This window comes from Mesoplodon bidens (genome assembly GCF_964165515.1).
Source record: "Mesoplodon bidens genome assembly, chromosome: 11".
Classification (NCBI taxonomy): Eukaryota; Metazoa; Chordata; class Mammalia; order Artiodactyla; family Ziphiidae; genus Mesoplodon; species Mesoplodon bidens.
The window spans coordinates 44,531,986-44,540,197 of record NC_138167.1 but is presented as its reverse complement, the minus strand read 5'-3'; the positions used below and the strand labels follow the sequence as shown (position 1 = coordinate 44,540,197).

General features: G+C 40.8%; 1 pseudogene across 1 annotated transcript; it reads left to right on the top strand.

The window, feature by feature from the left end:
* The first annotated feature begins 1,959 nt into the window (after window positions 1–1,959).
* On the top strand, window positions 1,960–2,625 carry LOC308625288 (proteasome subunit alpha type-3-like; annotated as a pseudogene). Its single transcript has one exon. The product of its transcript is annotated as a proteasome subunit alpha type-3-like (transcript).
* Window positions 2,626–8,212: the final 5,587 nt, after the last annotated feature.

Here is an 8,212-nt window from a genome sequence, read left to right as displayed (position 1 = left end):
GCCGTGGTCCAGGAAGATCCCACATGCCGTGGAGCAACTAAGCCCGTGCACCACAACTACTGAGCCTGCACTCTGGAGCCCACGAGCCACAACTACTGAGCCCGCGTGCCACAACTGCTGAAGCCCGCGTGCCTAGAGCCCGTGCTCCACAAGAGAAGCCATGGCGATGAGAAGCCCGCGCACCGCAACGAAGAGTAGCCCCTGCTCACCGCAACTAGAGAAAGCCTGCGTGCAGCAACGAAGACCCAACGCAGCCAAAAATAAGTAAATAAAATAAATAAATTTTTTTTAAAAAGAGAAAACAAACTTGTTAAGGGCTTTTAAGTAGCTCACAGATTTCTAAGAGGGCCAGTGAGACATGCTCCATGGCTAAATATCCAGGGGAAAGGCCCAACCGGGGCAGCTGTAGAGAAAACACCATTGCTACTGCTGCTCAGCATTGATAGAGGTCCAGGCTGAATGATAGAAGCTCTGTTACTCCAGTCCTTTAATAGCCAGACTCTTCTACTGCCTCGCATGCCGGAAGACCAGTCCTTTCCAGAGTGGCCATCTCCTCCCTCTGCTAAATAGTCATTCAAAAAAATAATAATAAAATAAATTTTAAAATAAAATAAAATTGGCTTCTGCCCAGTAGAAAAGATGATTTCAAATTTTAGTACACATAGAATATTAACCAGTTTTGAACATATTAGCAACTTCATTTCAGCAATCCTGATTGCCTATAAATGTCTGCTCTTCAGATTCTCCTTCCAGTTGGTTTTAACAAATTGCAGGTTTTTCTCTTTAATTATTGAGTTAAGTAAAATCTTTGATATGTGTTCACTTCATGTTTGTGTGAGTCATGATTTTACCTTTTTGAAAATTATCCTACAACACAGCTTCCTCAACTGTAAAATGGTAATAATCATAGAACTTCCCCATAGGGTTGTTGGGCAGATCAAATTAGATCAAATAGATAGATATATTGGGTTGGCCCAAAAGTTCATTTGGGTTTTTCATGTTACAGAAAAGCCCGAATGAACTTTTTGGCCACCCCAATATTAGCAAAGTACCAAGCTCATAATAAATGCTTAATAAATATTAGCTGCTTTAATGTTGTTACTATTATTATTATTCAAAAGAGTTATCATTTAGTTGCAAAATCACACAAAACAGCAGCAAAGGGTTTAAGTACATCATTAAGCTCTAAACTGTGTGGCAAAGGTTATTAATCCTGGTGTTCAAAACAGGTTAATGGAGTCTGGAGTCATCCAGGAAGGCTTCTTGGAGGAGCAGTGGTCTAACCAGTCCTTGAAGGATGGGCAAGACTTGGAGAAGGAAAGAGAAGGTGGAGGAGATTGTCCCAGGGAAGGCAAGGCAAGGTCAATGTGGAAAAGAGTATAACTCGACCAGGATCTGTGACAGGTTCATCCCTAGCTCCTTCTGCTGTTGCATTTACCTTTGGTTTGTCTGTTAGAGAATATTTCACTATTCATTTCTCCACTGACATACCATAAAAACATTAATCAGCTGAATTATATTCTTATCAATACCTGTCAAGAGCACACAATTAACTACAGATTTGTAAACTCCTCAGGGGCAGGGATCAGGCCTTTAGCTGTTTCTCAAACACACTTCAGCATTAAAAAGTTTGAACTGGTAAGTGAGAAGGAAAAGAAGAAGAACTTGGGCCTGCTGCTGTCAAACAAGCCCGTCCTGATGAGCAACCCGACTGCTCTCTTGCCTAAGTCCAGAGTTGGGTTTGAGTTTGAAACACTACATGGCAAATCTCTAGCCAAAGCCCTCACCTGCCCCTCCTTTGATTAACAATCTCTAACTCAGGAAGTGGAACTATGGCATCTTTGGTGTCAGAGGTTGGATCTGGGCAAGAAAAAGCCCACCCACACTCCTCAAGCAGAAAGAGAACAGGGTGAGGGGGATCTCTTTACACCCTGAAGCCCTAGGTTTCCCAGTGGTTTTAGCACGATGAGCTCAATCGGCACCAGGTATGACCTGTCAGCCTCTACATTCTCTCCTGATGGAAGAGTTTTTCAAGTTGAGTATGCTATGAAGGCTGGGGAAAATAGTAGTACAGCTACTGGAATCAGATGTAAAGATGGCATTGTCTTTGGGGTAGAAAAATTAGTCCTTTCTAAACTTTATGAAGAAGGTCCTAACAAACGACTTTTTAATGTTGATCGGCATGTCTGAATGGCAGTAGCAGGTTTGTTGGCAGATGCTCGTTCTTTAGCACACATTGCAAGAGAAGAGGCTTCCAACTTTAGATCTAACTTTGGATATAACCTTCCACTAAAACATCTTGCAGACAGAGTGGCCATGTATGTACATGCCTATACACTCTACAGTGCTGTTAGACCTTTTGGCTGCAGTTTCTTGTTTAGGGTCTTACAGTGTGATGATGGTGCACAACTCTACATGATTGACTCATCGGGTGTTTCATATGGTTATTGGGGCTGTGCCATTGGCAAAGCCAGGCAAGCTGCGAAGACAGAAATTGAAAAGCTTCAGATGAAAGAAATGACCTGCCGTGATGTTGTTAAAGAAGTTGCAAAAATAATTTACATAGTACACGATGAAGTTAAGGATAAAGCTTTTGAACTAGAGCTCAGCTGGGTTGGTTAAGCAGTTAACCAATGTTCTTGTGCTCCAGCCATTGCATATTTCAAATTCCTCATAGTCAAGAATACTCTTCTATATTCTATCCACTTTACTTCCCCTTGCATTGCGTTTTTCTGTTTACCCTTGTTCTGCAGAGCTGAGTAGGAACAGAGCTGCAACAAGAACCTGCACTACTAGGCTCTAGAAATTACGAATCCCCATGTAAAACGTTATTCAGTAGGATAATTTATGTGCTGTCCCTTTAAAGTGCTTGCTTTATATATCTTATTTTTCCCCTCTGGTTTTTAAAATTATTATCATTTGTTCCTCCTTTTCTGCCTTCTTTTGGATTAAATAACTTTTTAAATCCCACATTAATTAATTTATTGGATTTTTAGCTATACTTCTTTGCATTATTTTTTTTCCAATAATATGGGTTTAATTGGGAAGTAAAATTAAATGTCCAGCAAGAGGAATTAATTAGAACAAACTGTTTTTCACAGCTAAGCATAAAATTAAAACATAGCAAACCAGCAGAAGTAAAATAATTGGTTTATAATGAATTTTCATTTTTAATCACTGAGAGCCCCCAAACCTACTCATTTTCCTTTTACAGTAAATTTTATTTTTAGATTAATTCTAGTTTTCCTTATTATAAATGCAATACTTACTACAGAATAATTAAGATACAATGAAGTGAAAAAAAGTCATAGGAAAATCACATGCCTCCAGATATTTTCATGTATCCAGATACCACGACTAATAAAACCTTGATGTTTATATTTCCAAATCCTAGTCTCTGTTTAAGTTATTTAAGTAAGTTTTATTGACTTTAGGCACACTATCAGAGTTTACACAAGCATCCCATCAATTGTGAAACCCTAAAGGTTTCCAACTAACCCATTCTTTTTTTTTCCTTTTTTGTTTAATTGGAGTATAATTGCTTTACAATGGTGTGTTAGTTTCTGCTATATAACAAAGTGAACCAGCTATACATATACATATATCGCCATATCTCCTCCCTCTTGCGGCTCCCTCCCTCCCTCCCTATCCCACCCCTCTAGGTGGACACAAAGCACTGAGCTGATCTCCCTGTGCTATATGGCTGCTTCCCACTAGCTATCCATTTTACATTTGGTAGTGTATTACTTCTCTGCATTTTTTTTTTTTTTTTTTTTTTTTGCTGCATTGGGTCTTCGTTGCTGTGCGTGGGCTTTCTCTAGTTGCAGTGAGCAGGGGCTACTCTTTGTTGCGGTGCATGGGCTTCTCATTGCAGTGGCTCCTCTTGTTGCAGAGCACAGGCTCTAGAGCGCAGGCTCAGTAGTTGTGGTGCATGGGCTTAGTTGCTCCGCAGCATGTGGGATCTTCCAGACCAGGGCTCAAACCCGTGTTCCCTGCGTTGGCAGGTGGATTCCTAACCACTGTGCCACCAGGGAAACCCTCTGCATTATTTTTTTTTTTTTTTTTTTTTTTTTTTTGCGGTACGCGGGCCTCTCACTGCTGTGGCCTCTCCCGTTGCGGAGCACAGGCTCCGGATGCGCAGGCTCAGCGGCCATGGCCCACGGGCCCAGCCGCTCCGCAGCATGTGGGATCTTCCCAGACCGGGGCACGAACCCGCGTCCCCTGCATCGGCAGGCGGACTCTCAACCACTGCGCCACCAGGGAAGCCCTGCATTATTTTTAAAGTTCTCATTCTAAGGCTTAGAATATCTATCCTTAACCTGTCATAGCCTACTTAGAGTTAATATTGAATCTCTTCAGACAGAAGGACCATCACCCTTTATGCTATAGTTGTAATATACACATTACACGTAAATACATCATAAATCCCACAACACAATGTTCTAAAATTTGCTTTTAACAATCAGATGCATTTTTTAAAAATTAAAAGAGAAAAAAGTCTTCTATATTTATGCAGCAATTTACGATTTCTGATACTCTCCATTCTTTCCTGAAGATCTGGATTTCCTCTGGTGTCATTTCCCCTCAGCTTTCTTCTTCTGGCACTCTAAGAATCTTGTTTCCCTGCTTTCAGGACTCTATAGTTCATGGGAAGCCCATCACCATTCAAATTATTGTTCCCCTGTATATCATGTCACTTTTTTTCTGAATGCTTTCAAGATTTTCTTGCTATCATTGGTTTTCAGCATTTTGACTATGATAAGCCAATGCAGTTTTCTTTATATTTACACTGTTCAGGGTTTGCTGAGCTTCCCAAATCTTAACCAAATGTGGTTAACCAAATCTACAGTTTAAGGGTATTATTTCTTCAAATATTTACTATCCTATCTCTTTCTCTCCTCTCCTTTTGAGACTTCAGTAACATGTTCTATCTTTTGATATGGTCCACAGGTCCCTGAGGCTCTGTTCACTTTTTTTTTTTCCAATCTTTTCTTCCCTCTCTTCAGATTTGATCATTTCTGTTGATCTACCTTCAAGTATAGAGACTCTTTCCTATCATCTCTCTTCCACTCTTAATCTCAACCATGAAATTTATTTCAGATATTGTATTTTTCAATTTGAAAATTTCCATTTGGTTCTTTTCATATTTTCTATTTCTCTGCTGAAATTTCCTACCTTTTCATTCATTACAAGTATATTTTACTTTAACTCAACAAGCACAGTTATAATAGCTGCATTAAAGTCATTGTCTGATCATTTCAACATATGGCTCATCTCAAAGTTGGCCTCGGTTGTCTTTTCCCTCCAGAATGGGTCACGTTTTCCATGTTCTTCACATGTTGAATAATTTTGACTGTATCCTATACATCGTGAATGTTATGTTTTGAAGACTCTAGATTCTGTTATATCCCTCTGTGGCAAGTAGAATAATGGCCCTCTCAAAGATGACAACATCCAAACTTCTGGAACCTGTGAATATGTTATATTATACAGCAAAAGGGAATTAAGGCTGCAGATGGAATTACAGTTGCAAACTGGATGACCTTAAAATAGGAAGATTATACTGGATTATCCAGGTGGGCCCAATGTATCACAGGGGTCCTTAATAGTGAAAGAGGGTAGCAGGAAGAAAAGCCAGAGTCAAAGTGATCAATACAAGAAGGATTCAACCCAATGTTTCTGGCTTTGAAAATGTAGAAAGGGGACCATGAGTCAAGGAACATGGGCATTTATACAAAAAGTAGAAAAGGCAAGGAAACAGAATCTCGCATAGAGCCTCCAGAAGGAACGCAGTCCTGTCAACACTTTTATTTTAGCTCAGTGAAACCCATTTCAGACTTCTGACCCAGAATCGTAAAAGAATAAATGTGTGTTTTTCTAAGCCCCTAAATTTGTGGAAGTTTCCTACAGCAGGAATAAGGAACTAAGGCATCCTCCAAAAATGTTCATGTTTTCATTTTAGCAAGCAATTAAATTGGTTGGACACAAACTACAAACTCTCTCTCTCACATGAGGTAGACAGCAGCTCAGATCTCAGTTCAATTCTTTTTTTTTTTTTTTGCTTTCCTCAGCTGAACAGTTCATGCATTCATGCTTCAATGACCAGCCAGAGACTTGGGCAGAGTCAACACTAGAATTCAGGCTCTCTTCTTTACAGTATTCCCTCCTGACTTTCTGAGACAGAGACTAAGTAAATGGCACCACCCAAGTGTTCATGCCAAAAAGTTGGGAGAGTTCCCTCTCCTGTGCCCTTCACATCTAATCATCATGAAGTCCACTTCCAAAATATGTCTACATCTAGCCCTTTCCATCTCTTCATTCATGCCTAAAACACCAACTTCTCTCATCAGGATTACACCAGGGTTGACTTATCCAGTAGGCACAGCAGGCACAATGCCTGGGCCCCACCATACTTTAAGGGGCCCACAAAAACATTTTAGTTTATTTTTAAATTATAAGAAACAAATAGGAACTTCCCTCATGGTCCAGTGGTTAAGACTACATGCTCCCAATATAGGGGGCCTGGGTTCGATCCCTGGTCGGGGAACTAGATCCTGCATGCCGCAACTAAAAAAAAAAAAAGATGCCGCACACAGCAATGAAGATTCCGCATGTTGCAACTAAGACCCGGAGCAGCCAAAAAAATATAGTAATAAAAATAAATAAATAAATATTTTTTAAAAAAGAAATGTTTAGGTCAAAGAAAATGTATAATATTAATATATTGGTCTTTATACCAGGACAATCATAAAATATAATTTTTAATACTGTTTTTTGGAGAAAAGGGCCTATGAAGGCAAAAGTACCTAGAGTCCATGAAAAGTCATTATGAGGTCCTGGGAGCAAGAACCTTTCAACTGGTCTTTCTCTTTCATTAGTGCATGTGTATAATCCACTCTCCATTCAGTAAACTGAGTAATCTGGTTGTCCTTGCTTAAAGTATGACTTCTATACAGTAAAGTGCACAACCCTTAAGTGTACAACCTGACGTACATAAATATACACTTATGTAAGCACCACCCACATCAAAATACTAAATAATCCTTTTCCAAATTTTATTCAAGTCATGACATTCCCTTGCATAAAATCTTTCCATGCTTTTCCCAACCCACTTGGAATAAAATCCAAACTCCTAAACCTGGTTCACAGAGCCTCACATGATCCAACCCCTACCTATTTCTCAAACCTCATCTTGTACGACTCTCCCCACTCCCTCACCAAACTCCAGCTACCAGCTTTTAAATTCCTCCACTTGCCAACATGTTCCTGCCCTGGAGCATTTGATCTGGTAGTGCATCCTCTACCTTCTGCTAAAGCTCTTCACCGGTCTGGCTCTTTGTAATTCAGATCTCAGTTTACATGTCACTTCCTCAGAGGACTTCCCTGACCATGCAATCTAAAGTTGCACAAAATCACTTTTATTAAGTCACCTTAATTACCTGCAGAGTGCTTATCATTTCTAATATTTTATTTATTCACTGCTTCTTGTCTGTCTTTCCCTCACTGAACTGTAACATCCTTTGGAGCAGTTTTGTTCTCCGTTGTACCCAAAACGCCAACAACAGTGCCTGACACATGGTAAGCGCTCAATGAAAATGTTCATTGAATTAACTACAATCTATGATAAAAATATAGCATTAGCTAGAGGAAGCATGGATAGCACTCGGCTGTGAAATCCTAAGGGCCTGAATTTGACTTAATTTAGTCAGTAAAATGAAGTATTAAAAGAGATAAAAGCCCGTGGCAAGTTAAGTGTTCAATATTTGTTACTTATTCCTTCTAAACATGCCCAATTAAAACCATCCTTAAGCAGAATACTGGGTTTGTTTTGCTTTAACAAAAAGCGATTTACAAAGAAACTCAAAATCTTCCCTTTCAGGAAACCAATTGAGGCACGCCCATTCTGGGTTCCAGCCAGCTGCCATTCGGTGCCAGAGAGGTGGAACCTGCAAGCGCGGCCCCGCCCCTTCCGCACCGGCCGGAAGTCTGCGGATCAGGAGACTCCGCCCCGGGCTCAGACCCTGCCCCTCGTCCGCGCGTAGCCCTACGTAAAGCGTGTGGGGTTTCGCGACAGCCCAGGCCCCACCCCTTTGGCCACATGTCGCGCAGGTCTTCCCGTCGGACGCCGCGCCACCTCCTCGCGCTGCTTTACGAACCTAGAGCAGCGCCGCCCCGCCTCCTGTGTCCCTCCTCGCCTCCCCGCCCCCTCCTA